Below are 13,415 nucleotides of genomic sequence, written 5' to 3'. Positions count from 1 at the left end.
TGCAATCAGTATCTCATAATCTAGTCCCATTAAATAAGAACTTTTTATTTACTTTCCCTTGCATTCTTAGAATGCAAGAAATTTTACACAAGTTCAAGTTTCTAATAGCAGACTTTCTAAACGAACAAGTTACTTTAAGCCTTCTTTAGTGTTACTGTTTTAAGAAAGAACCTGAACCTCTAATCAAATGTAACAGTAAGATTTAAATCTTACTTGTGGAAAATTGGAAAGGAAATCTCTTAGGATTAAGGAATATTTTAGATATAACATTTTCCAGTTTCTAGCCAACACTGCCTTTAAGTTTTGCTCCAGTGACCATTACACATGTAAATGCCACTAAACCAAGAGATATGAGACAACGTGATGAACTGGAACCCCACTATTTCCAAGTTGCATTGCCTTGACTGAACAAGCACCTTCCTGAATCCTCCAACAACTGAACAATACCTCCTTCCACTGCTTCCACACCAAAAGCCAGCAGACAGTTTCAGCATGACTCCAGAAAAGTGGGTATGTTCTTGGATGAACTAAACTGGCTTGTATCATCAAACTGTAAAACCTATAAGCCCTTGCAACCATCTCAAGGACAAGCACTACTTAAAAGACACTCTAATTTAAAAGGTCTGATGAGTTTCTCACTGCTGTACAAGTCATGCTATAAACTTTATACATTCTACTACCCCTCAAAAGCCCCAAGGTCACTGATTTGTGTAACCAGGAGCAGTTTTATACCTAAAAGCTCCACACAAGTTACTGACCATGTGCACTGCTGGGGAAGCAGGCAAGCTGTGCCACAGGATGGAAACCGTCCCCAAACGACACGGCACGATCCCAGCTGCAGCACAGCAGGCTGGCCGTGCCCTCGCCCGTCAGCACCCTGGACAGAGCTGCCCTCGCCACCGGCCCTGCCGAGCGCCCAGGCGGCTCCGTGCTCCACACGGGCACGCAGGGGTGCCCAAGGACCGGGGTGCCCACGGGCCGGGCTGCCCGGCTGTTTGCAAGAACTGCCAACTAGCCCAGACACTCGCCTTCTACCAGACCGCAGCTGAGTTTCTCCTGGGCAAAAGAGATGAGCAAAAGTGACAACAAAAACCGCCGTGTGGTCGTCTCCCGAGTCTTTTAAAAGCCAGCGAGCTCCCACCGAAGGCAGGATAAGGCACGGGAGAAGCGCAGCAGCCTCAGTCACCAGGAGCTTCGGAGCGCTCCCTCTCCTCAGAGCACGCACCATGCTTCTGCAGCCTCATTCCAATTCACAGCACACAGGAAGATACTTTCACACCCAGCACTTCTATTTTGATTGTTTACTCTCCCAGTAAATCCGCACAAGTAGTAACCTCTGCCCTCAGCACGACAGAAACAGCTCAGGTTAGAGACTTACTCCTGGATTAGAGCTACGCTAGATCAGGAACTTAATGTTCACCCATGGCTTTTGGACACTTATTAGGGCACAGCAGATCTCACTGAGTACCAGTGAAAGGGGTGCTGTGAAAAACACACTGCAGCAGCAACACATGCACTTTTCTAAATTCTCAGCTTTTAGAAGAAAAGCAAAATCAGGTATGACTTGAAGTTTTGACTGTAACTAAAAGGTTTGCAGAAGATTGGCTCGCATGTGGTAGAGCCTCAGGGGCCCCCTCAGCATCAATCGGCACTGGCAATGCTGCAGCAGAACAGCAAGTTAAAGCTTTATTGCAACAAAATTATGGGGGGACAGGTTTGAACTCCTGCAACTTAAGAGCAGGAAAAATGACAAAAATCAAGAGTGAGAAGGAAAGTTCTCCAATTTCATTTCAACATTCTGCCTTCTCCCCTGCTTTTTTAACCTTTTAACAGCACGTGCTGGTCTAAACAGAAAGCTGTCCTCTGGGTCACTGCATTCTAGAAGCATACAGCATGTTCTCAAAATGCAACAATTGTTTACACTAAATTAATACTAACTTTTTAAAAAATTATTTTTCTTCCTGAACTTATCATCAGTGCAACTTAGTATCTGGAAACAAACTGAAGCAAACACCTGAGGAATAGTTCTGTTCTTCACTAAAAGCATACCCGATATTATCTTTAAACAGGGAATTTAAATAGTGACACCATGATTCCTAGGGAAGAAATGATGTTAATTAAGAAAATAAAAAGCTTTCTATGAGATACTGCTCTACATTCTCTGTAAGTATGAGGAGTAAGAGCTCATAGCAACAGCAATCAACTTAAACAGAGACAGCTTCTTCAATACTGTTTAGTGATAAGACAAATGAACCATGATGAATGCCCCTGCTGCTTCTTCTGACATAGATGGACACAAAGTTTGTGATACAGCTTTCAGATATGGAAACCAGATAACACCAATCAATGTTTCTGGCTACTGTGAACAAAGGAAATGTTTTAACTGCTAATAAAAGTCAACTAATCCTTTACAGAAACAAAACACAATCCCTCTTCAACAGATGTACCAGCAAGCAGTATAACAAAATACATATTCTAGTAGAGCACTGAAAACATGTAATTTGTGTTTTTCTCTCTTGTCCTTAAGAACTCATAGGAAAGAACTGTAAAATCATACCATGGTTTAATTAAGAAACATGTTTTCCTTTGCCTCAAGCAGAGGCAATGCCAAAGACTTATTCAAATTATACATTACAGGATTAAGAAGAAGAAAAAATACCTGTCCACACTGGCCAGGAAAACCTTCCTACCAAACATACTACTTAATACACTGCTGTCTTTCATGCAGCTTAAACCAGTGTGTCAACATCACTCCAATCATGTCATCTGTCCATTCCCACATCAGAATACCCAGTTTTAATGATAGCCCTGGAATAAATTTGAGATGCAGTCTATGAATCAACTGAAAGTTAACACAAACCACATCAATTATGGAAGTATCACAACAAAGTGACGTTAGGAATAGGAAATGTTTTTAACTCTTTAAATACATTATTGCAATGTTCAATGAATACAGTTTCAATAACAAAATTGTAGACACTATAAAAGACTGTTTTGTAAGCATTTATTTTTCACCTCCTCAAAATGCAACACATAAACCTCTGTAGATATTCTTTCGCTACAAAAAGGAATGCAAGGCAACACTAAAAATAGTGATGACAATTTCTTCTGAAACATTTAACATCACATACCTTTTTCCCTCTGCCTATGGCACTGTGTTTCAAATGAAAAATACTTCTTGAAGAGTTTACAGGGGGTCTCTGAGTTTGGAGACTAAGACAACTTCCAAGAAGAGTTGCCTTAGAGTTAGTGCATGAAAAAGAGCTTTCACTTGGTTACTGAAATAACATGAATGCTGCAATAAGTTTAAACACTGAGATGTGCAACTGGAACAAAACTGGAGCATGGTGCCAGTTTGGGAAGATGGTAAGAAACGTCAGTCATCTTACACAAACAAATGACTGGATTATATATAAGTGAATTTGCAGGTGCACACTTCTCATCACTCATTGACCAAGTCTGTCACTGAAGTGCTGAGATGAAAGCCTGAAAGCAAAACGGTTGTGGCAATTGCTGCAGGGGAAAGAGGGAGAGAGAAGGAAAAAAACCAACTATAAACCTGTCATATAATGGCAGACCCTACAGAAAGTATATGAAAAAAAATCTGCTTGCTATGGACTATGAGATCAGTATTATTATATTCAAATACTCACACTTTTAAGCAATCAGAATTAAAAAAGCATCACTGATTTTTAAAATGATCCCTGTATTAAAAAAAAAAAAGCTTTTCTGACAGATTCAGCCAGTTTAATAATATGGACTCAAGTGTCACAGTAAGATACATGGCTCTGTTGTTCTACTGTTCCCAACAATTCAAATCTACAAGGAAGGAATCTCAGTTTGCCATATTTTTTTCCTATTTTTTTCCTGATGAGAAAGTGGAAAAAAAATTTGTCACATTCATGTGGCTTCTGGCATAACTTAAATGCAGTTCTAAGAGAGGAGCAGTGCAGAGTGCTCTGTCCCTAAGCTGCAGGACACGTTGCTCAGCATAAACACGTGTTTGCAGTCACGTGTGGCCAAAAGCTACAGAATGACTGCACAAGCACAGCAATTCCACTACAGCAGAAACTGCCTCTATTGAACAATGATGACAGCAAGCTATAACTTCACTGAGCTTTTGGTCATGACTCACATCACAGCCACAGTCAAAGTCTGAAAGCTTATCCATAATGTTTGTCATTAGCTTTGGGAGCTGGCAGCCACAGAGGAGAAACTGAAGCAGTCTCGGCAGCAGGTTATGAAACATTTGTTTCCTTTTGAGGTTAAGAAGACCACAGCGGAGGAGTAATAGTGATACTAAAAACTTGGTTACAGTTATCACACACATCCGCCTCACGCTGGAAATCTCTGGGACTGAGGCTTTTACAGTCCCTGCACAGCTTGCACAGCTCTCCATGCAGCAGTGCCACAGCAATCCCCAAACCAGCAGGGAGTTGTACCAAGGGCATCTTCAGCAGCCTGAAGGGAGTCAGCCATTCACTGCTGGCAGCAGCTTGGAGAATACCATGAACTTCCACATCCAGGGTCTTGCTTTTAGTGGGGGAAGGCAGAAAACTACACAAATTTATCCTCTTCTGCTGGACTAAATGGACATTCCAGAATCAAAGCCTTCATGAAACTTTTAAAAGGGCATTTTTCTTTTTTAGTAAAAATACAACACTATATACAGATATGATAAGGAGGGGGGGGGGTGAATTCCAGTGGATGAGCGAATTTGCAGTAAACATTGGGAAATGGACTTACTGAGCAAAAATATCAGGTGGCAGGAGATAAGAACAAAGTCAGAGAAAGCAAATGAGCAAAATCCATGCTGTAGCAGTCAACCTACATCAAGGATATCCACTGCATGCTCCACACACAGTCCATGTCTAGCTTTGCATCTCAGTGTCAGGACCCAAAGCTGTCACACCTCCTCAGGGCAGCCCAGCAGAGCCATGGTCCTCTGCACTCACAACAGAAAATCTATTGTGGAACAAACCATAATATCTTCAAAAGTTTCTAACAATTATTATTTTAAAATGCAGCAGTATTTTATATAAATCAACATCTAAAAGTTTACTTTAGTGCTTAGTTTAAAATACCAGCCTAACATGAATAATAGAAGTAAAAAAAGAAAAAAAAATTAAGAAATCATCCCTACTAGAAATCATAATGAATAAACATTCTGTGATTTCAAGTGCTATAATAAATATCATCTCTTCAACCACCAAATTGATCCTTGCTATTGTAGCTATTGGGCAGCATATCAAAATACATAATTGAGAAACTCCTAAAGCAAGCAGTAAATGCCACACTTTCCAAAGCAGTTACTGAACTGCGGTGATACAAAAGGACGCTCAAGAGACTCAAACAGAACGCAAGAATATTACTTCTTGAAAGCAAACAAGAAAGTTTGAAAAATGTGAAGATGATGAACAAATACCTGCCTAGAGCTGGAAGTAACAATGCCAACAGGTTACTTCACCACTCTGGAGCACAGACTGCCCAGACCATGCTGTAAGGCGGCTGCAGGCACTCCTGTGGAATTGGTTTCCATATGGCTGTAACAGCTCACAGGAAAACTTCTGGGCTCCAGCAGCTTGCTTCTCCCAAAGTCTGGAAACCACTGCTCTGAAAGCCAGATGAATAGACTGGCTCCCAGGAGGGCAGGGTTTAAAAAGAACAATCAAAACCAAACAAACAAAAAACCAAATACCCAAGCCAAAAAATAAAACCAAAACAACTGCACATACCAAAATTAGCCAAACAAGCTTCCAACTCCATGATCTGAATGGAATTCATTTACAGTAGTCAATCTTTCAACTACTAGAAGTGTTCTGACCAAAAATTTCCCCTCACTTGCTCTGAAAGAACTCAGCTTTTCCAAAGTAAGAGAAACTATTCGGCCTCTAATCCCTACCTGCAGTTAGAATACAAACACCACTTATTGCACAAAGGGACTCGAGAGAAAAGGAATTAAATGAAAAGCATTCCACACAGTTTCATTTTCACAAGACAGTCCTAGGTTGCTATAATGAAAAATCTGAAGAGGAATCGAGCAATTTCTGTACTGTGGCTGCCTTTCAAAAGGCATCCAAAAATAAAGCAATTTACCTGAAACATTTCAAACATATCGAACAGTAACAGAGATTGAGATTAGTTTGGCCAGAAGAATGGGAAGAGGGAAAATGGAAGTACAGAAAGCCCCATGATCCTATGGATCAAGATGTAGATAACTGCTGCCATGGATGTTTCCATTATTTGTAAATATTATTCATCATTTGTCTTAGTTAAAAGTTAATTCTCCCATTAACAAAGGTGGGGGAAATTTGCTTTGGTTTCATTTATTATTTTTCTTTTTTCATAGTTCATTACTTGATCCAGTGAAAAGGTGTATCTAGAAATGTATGTAACCTAACAAGAAAGTTATGAAGGACAATGACTAAGTCTTAAAAGCTTCTAGAGAAGCATCAGGAGGCAGAGCCAAGCTTACAGACTAAGGGAAAAAGGTATTAGGGGCATAGGAAGAGAGGAGACTTCCAGCTAGGGAAATAAGGTTTAAAGATCTTCGATCCTTTCAAAATTTGCTCTATTACATTTAGAAAGAAAGGAGAAAAGACATTTATTTACTAAAGAACAAGTAGCCAACATTACGTCTTAAAAAAAAACACAAACCAAAACAAAAAATGAAGCAGCATTATACGGAAGTCTCTTGCTCTCTAATTGTCATCTGAAACAAGTAATAATTGCCTTATTGACTGGGAATTACAAGTCTCCCACAGAAGAAGATGATGTTACACAAGACAGCAAATGAAGAACTGGGATGGGACAACTTCCTGGAAGCAGACTCATCTCTGCCATGCCCACAGAATATGTAGCAATGACTAGACAGACAGTAACAACACTGCAGCCACCACTTATTATCACACTGATCAATCATTATGTTGCTGCTGCCTTGCATTCCCATCACTGGGTCTGCCTGGCCAAAGAGGACATTTTGACAAAGCACAGGATGGCCAGACTGGTTTCTAACTGTGACAATGTAACTAATGAATGGGAACAAAATTGTATTAATAGAGTACATCATTATTCTATTCTCAGATAAAACAAAGCAGTTACACTCTAAGAAGCCCCTGAACACTGAACAACACGCATGAACATCAGTCTGTAAGGTAAATAGTATCAGAAGCTTCATCCCACTGATACAGTTATCTCCATGGGAAAATAAATGGGAGGTACAATGTAACTTTGTGGACAGGAAAATAGCCGAGAACAAATAGCCTACGCAGGACCTGCTCTTTAACCAAGCAGTTTGCTGCATCAACTTATTATCTGCTGGTCTTCAAAGACAGGAGCAGTCTGATGGCACTTTACAAAACAAAACTCTTAAAATGTCTTAAAAATGTGATTAACTTCCTAATAACACATAAAAAGCATTTAAGGTATTATCAATACAACTACTTAGTGGACTTTAAGCTACCATTGAAGAAGTCACCCCAAAAATTTACTGATACCAAGAGTGACTAAATTACCTGCTTTCAGCAGTTTAACCCTTTGTTTTACGAATAATTCAGTGTCACATGAAAGACTGCATGAACCAGAGCTCAGTTTGGACACTAACAACACACCCATAATTATCCAACAAAATTACAACTTTATACTCTTGGTGAAGAGTGTGTATTGGCAGCCTTCACATTTCAAGGGATCTTTCAAAAGCTTTTTAAGCCCCAGGTGTTTAATAACTGGGGTAGACAGCAGCACTGGCATGAGTTTTTCTTCAGTACAGTGAAATTATTCAGCAGAAGATACCAACCTGCCTGTCTCATTATCCTGGCTTTATGCACTCTACAGTGTCACAACCTCTTGGCAGTCATCAGGGCAAGAGAAGGCCGGCTGAAAAATCTTTCACAGTTCCTTTTCTCAGTCTGAAGAGCTTTTTTAGCTTAGGCTATGCTTCTAGAAAACTATCAGATCAGGAAGAAAGGCAGGAAGACTGCTTCTGGCTACTCTGTAATACTCAAAAATGTAACTAGAACAGTTGACAAGATAAATTATTTTCTTCCATGATCAGGAAAGGCCGAAACATCAGAAGTGTCATGACCTATTATGGCAGCAGCTCCTGGACTTGCACTACCTTCTCCTTGCTGTATCTAGAGCAGCAAGGCTACAGAAGCAACTTCCCCAACTCGTCAGGTCTTGTCTCTGCACATTCCAGAGATGGCAGTGTGATTACATCTCTGCTGCGGGTCGGGCACTCAGTCCCAACCTCTGAACACACCCTGAACAATGTGTTTTTCCAGTATCACACCCCTCTTCATGTTTTACTGCTCTACTAAGTAGCCTTCTCTAGCGCAACAACAAAGGCTGCTATCTGTGGCATCACTAGAGAGGCTGCAAAACTATTCACAGAAAAAATGAAGTTCTGAAAGAGGGAAGAAAAGGATGCAGCCTCAGCTGGAGCCTGGGCAGTCCAAGGGACACAGAGTATTTACATTTTTGTGACACTATACCCAGCATGCTACAGTGCTGTGGACATGTTTTTGGTGTGTTTAAGATAGACAATTAAAAAACAATTAAAATGGGTATATCTGGATAATAATATAAGCGCATTATGCAATTAGTGATTGTGCTCCCATTAGCACCTCCTTTCCTTGTGGAAGTCCAGAAAAGCACACACCTCCACTGCCTGGACCAGCATGATTTTTATTACTCAGATACATAAATTTTTTCAGAACTCACTTCTGTATCATTTTGGATGAGTGCAACCCACAGTCTCAGAGAGTCTTGGGGTACATCTATATAATTAAATACAATAACTGAACACTCACCATATGCTTAAAGAGCAAAAAGGTTTTGCACGTTTACCAGTAGCACAAAACATTGCCTTACATGGGTATGATCACACACACCACTTGCCCAAACCAGCTCTGAAGGTACATTGCTTCTGCGCAGTAACTTTGCTACAGAGTCAAAATATTATTCATCACAATTCAGATTCTGTAACTCTGTTTTGAGACCAGATTCATCCTCACAGCAAATGCTAATTGCACTGCTCACTCCTGAACTCAGCCTTGGAGCATGCTGAGTTTTGCTCACACTAGCAGTAGCACAGGAAGGTAGCTTGACTGTATTTTCCTAATAGTGCTGTGATTTTTTAACTGTTGAAACGCTGTTGACCTGTCCAGGTTGGAGTTTAAAAGCAGAATTAATTTCCTAGTAGAGAACAACACTGGATAACAATATGGATTTGCACTGGAGTTAATATTATAGCCACTAGGAGCAAAAAAATATAAATCACCTACTTTAACCCCATCTTTTAATTTCTCTATTAACAGAAAAGATCACTCCAAGCCACAGGAACTATGCAATGGGCCCAAAACCCTCACATTTAGGGATCTAACACCTCCAACACTTCCTGTTGTTTTCAGTAATGCTTTTAAAGGTCTTCCTTTATCATTGGGAGATTTGCTAATACTGTTCTTGTTTTCCCTCTTCTTCCTTATGCTCCCAGCTGTGCAGAGAAATTGATAGATACATAAGGTATTCCAGGCTCACAGAATCTGACCCAGTGGTAGCAAGTAGCTGGTAGTTCTAGACTAAGCTTTGCTGAGAAGAGGGAAAGGCAAATAAGTCAGATTCAGGAAAATAACATTAAAAACTAAATAAAACTGTGAAAAAGCAGGCAAGCACAGTTAATCATATTTCCTTCTCACCTGACAACACAAAAAAGCTTAAATCCAGGCTTCTTTGCTGCATAGTAAAGGAGTCAACATCAAATACTCTCACAAGAAAGTATTCCTTTGAGGATAACTATGGAACATGTTTCAGAGCTGGCTGTTACAGCAAAGCAGCCTGAAATCCCTGGCCAAAGCCTCTCCAAAGTTCATCATTTAGTCCCATGGCTAATCCAGAAAAATGCAAACACTGTGTCCCTGAGGACACAAGGAGTGGTGATCTCTGCCATGCCACTGCACGCGTACACTGCCCAGTTGGGAGGCACAGCTAGAAAATCTCAGTAGCACAGTACCTTTTACATTTTCCTGGAGGTGGTGGCTTCTGCAACCAAGAGCCACTACAGGCTCTACTTAGCACAGTGCACTGAGTACTAGAGCAATCTGAAATGCAATATGGAACCAGAAAGGTATTGTTTATACATAAGAACTGTAAATCAAGACTGTCATGTGTGCTGGTTTGGCTTCATGAGTAGAGGGGGATATGGGATTTTCTACTACTTATAATACACAAGGGATCTCATACTAAATTACCACAATGCAAGTTTAAAGAAACAATCTGCTCTCCAGACTTTTAGCACATCTTTCCAGGACCCTTCCTAGTCTACTCAAATAATACACCCCTAAACAGCCACTTGATACCTTGTACCATCTTTATTTCCCTTGTTGTAACTTCTTTACTTCTCCTATATCTTTTCAAGATGGAGGAGGGAAGCAAGCTGTTAACCAGGCCGCACTCAGTGCTCGAAATGCAGCAGAGTGAACTTACACAAAGCTTTTATTATTCCCAGTTCACTTCCAAAGGCGATGCAGTGAATGGAAGAAGATTCTATGAGGAGCAGTGAAAAGGTACAGAGGCAGTGTGGCCAGGCTCAGACACCCTCGGGGTGTGCACAGCAGAGAAGGAACTCGCCATCCCTCCCCTGCACTCATGGTTAACATCAGCACCTGCCACTCACACACCTCAACACATCAGGTTAAACAATTTTTGCTCAATCCAGGCTGGCAAATATTCAGGGTTTCTATAAGGAACTTTAGAACATTCATACCAAAAAAAAACTGTTAGCCTGAAGTATTAAAAAAACCCCTAAAAATCTTGACTGAGAACAGTTTTGCAGAATCTATAAAACTTTGGCAATAGGCATTTCTTTTCTACAGTAAAGTGTTTGGCACTTTTAATTCAAAACAAAGAGCAGGCCCGAGTCATACTTCTCTTCCACTTCAGGAAAACCATTCCCAGTTGTGGAGAAGCATCCAGGCAGTGTGGGGCTGGGAGCAGGATCAGCCCCACACACGCAGGTGTGTTTCCTCCGGTTTGAGCAGGGAACTGCTCTGAGCAGCTGTGCTCTGAAGAAGCACCTCAGCAGCGAAGTGCAGAGCTGAACCAATTAGTGTGGGGTGCCCGGTGCTGATAAATCCTAACCTCACATCAGGGTCGCTTTTACAAGTGTAGATTAACCGTGGGGAAAACGACAACAACAATTAAACCATTCAGGGCCTGAGGTTTGAGGTTGCTTTGTTAAGTCCTTTATGTGAACTGATACACATGCACACGTGCACAGCCTGGTAACACAGGAACATTTACTGCTTCCTGCCAGCCTTACAGGGAGCACTGCTGACAAAAATCATTCTTTTCTACTGGAATTCCATTTTCACTGTGCTTAGTAACAGATGCATTTCAAGTATAATAGTAAACCATGACTTTAAGAGATTCCTACTACAAAAAAAAAATCTACACTTTAGGTTAATTTTTACGTTTGTTTTCAATGTAATTAACAAGAAGTAATTATGCTCTCATCTAAAATTAACAAGTGCAAAATAAGCAAAACAAAAAATGTTCCTTTTTTCAAATGGGATGATCTGGAAAAGAAGTTGCCTTCTTATTCTCTAAAACATAGATTTCAGAGCTCTATTCTCCCCTTGTTTCCCAAATTCCTAAAAGACACGTTTCCCAGGAGCTTTTGAGGCTGCCCCTTAACAAGCTCAATTTTCCAGCCTCGCCTGTTAGTGCTGTGCCACATCCTACAAAAGCTCCCCTGACAGAAGAGGACAAACACAGAATGACTGGGCATGGAAGGGGTGCCCAGCTGGGATGGGAGATTTGGTGATGTCCCTGCCTTGAACACAAAACGTGCTCAGGGCTAGTGCCCCAGGGAGCAGAGACTGTGGGGTGGTTTACCCCAGCCTGCTCCCATTTGGAAATCCCCTTCCCTCAATCACTGTCCCCGTTTTGACTGGAGTCTCCATGAAGATTTTTGGGGTCTAGACACTCCCAAAAAACCCCAACCATTAAATTTCTGGCCAGCCTTAATCTACTGAATCATCTGCCATGTGGCTGCTTTCTTCTACTTTGTAGCATGAACACTAGCAATCATTAAAACAATTTTAGAAGCCTTAACAGAGCATTGATTCAAGAGTTTTCCTCAGTCTCTAACACAGAACCATTAAATCCCAAAGCAGTTTACACTTTCTTCAGCATTCGTTTTAACTAAGATTTAACCTTTATTTTCCCTTTCCATTCTGAGAGAAACCTTTCTACCCCCAAGTGTTATTGGAAGAAAATTATTACTTAGGCTCTAAGAAAGAGCTGATTATTGTTGTAAAATGTTCTGAAGATCAGCTTCACTTCACTGCTTTGAAGATGAAAGTTACTGTACTGAAAACATCCAAATGTTAGCAGACACCAAAATTAGCACTAAACAGTGTTAATTATTTAATACTGCCTACATGGAGAACAACTTTCCTCAAACAAATAACACAGCTGAAAAACTGTTTTGTATGGAATCTTGGGTGTCAGTCTCCACTATTTACCATGGAATTCTTAAAAGAATGCAGAACAGGAACTTTATAATCCTCAGTTAAGCACTCCACTGACAATTTTATCACTTTTTCTTTGTCAGCAATTTTAAGTCGCATTCTTTTCTTACTGAAAACAAAAGAAAACTTTTAAGCGACTGAGAAAGCTTTTCCTGTTTAACTATTCAGTGTTAAATAGCCAACCAGCTGTTCTGGTGCCAAACAGGCTGCCATGGGACCTCAGAACCAAGCCCCTGCTTCCCCAGGCCTATTAGTTAAGCAATCACAATCAGGAATGAAGTTATACTCTGTATGCTAGAGAAAACAGCATACAGACCCAGTCATATACAGATTTTGAGGCTAACTTGCTTTTCCAAATCCTAACACAAACACACTGAAATCCACGAGGCAAAGAAACTGCTGTGTACTCCACAGGCACATTAGCTGTGAACAGCCAAATTCAGATCTGCAAAACTGAGCAACTTGTAATACAAACAAGAATAAAGAAGAAGCTACTGATATTCACTGGAACACCTCTAAACCAGCAATCTTTAGAACCTCATCACAGACAGAGCTACTTGAACCCTGTACCTCATACAGTAACATTTGAAGTTTGCAGCTGCAAACTTCAAAACTACACGGTTTATGCAAACAACTATTTCAGAAACAGAAATTTGAGAGATGCCTTCAAGAAGGAAGAGCTCACACCTATGTAATTTTATTTTCATTTCATTTTAAAGAGCAACTAAATGGCAGGAGTGGAGGGATAATGATGCTTCTGATGGAGTTTATTGTACATGGTGTGGCTCTTGGATATTTTAGTGCCCTCAGTAATATCCTGATGTGTCACCATCCCAAATAATCACCCAAATTAGTTTTCCCTTGTAAAGAGAGACAGAACAAGTT

The 13,415-nt window shown here is 40.5% G+C and overlaps 1 protein-coding gene across 2 annotated transcripts in view; it reads right to left on the bottom strand.

Annotated features, from left to right (window-relative positions):
* The window catches only part of USP7 (ubiquitin specific peptidase 7), a 67,782-nt gene that overhangs the window by 37,929 nt on the left and 16,438 nt on the right, over positions 1-13,415 (bottom strand). The gene's annotated exons all lie outside the window — the stretch shown is intronic.

This window comes from Fringilla coelebs, assembly GCF_963513975.1.
Source record: "Fringilla coelebs genome assembly, chromosome: 16".
NCBI classification, from domain to species: Eukaryota; Metazoa; Chordata; class Aves; order Passeriformes; family Fringillidae; genus Fringilla; species Fringilla coelebs.
Note: the sequence above shows the minus strand (reverse complement) of the source record. Positions and strands in the feature narration are given on the sequence as shown.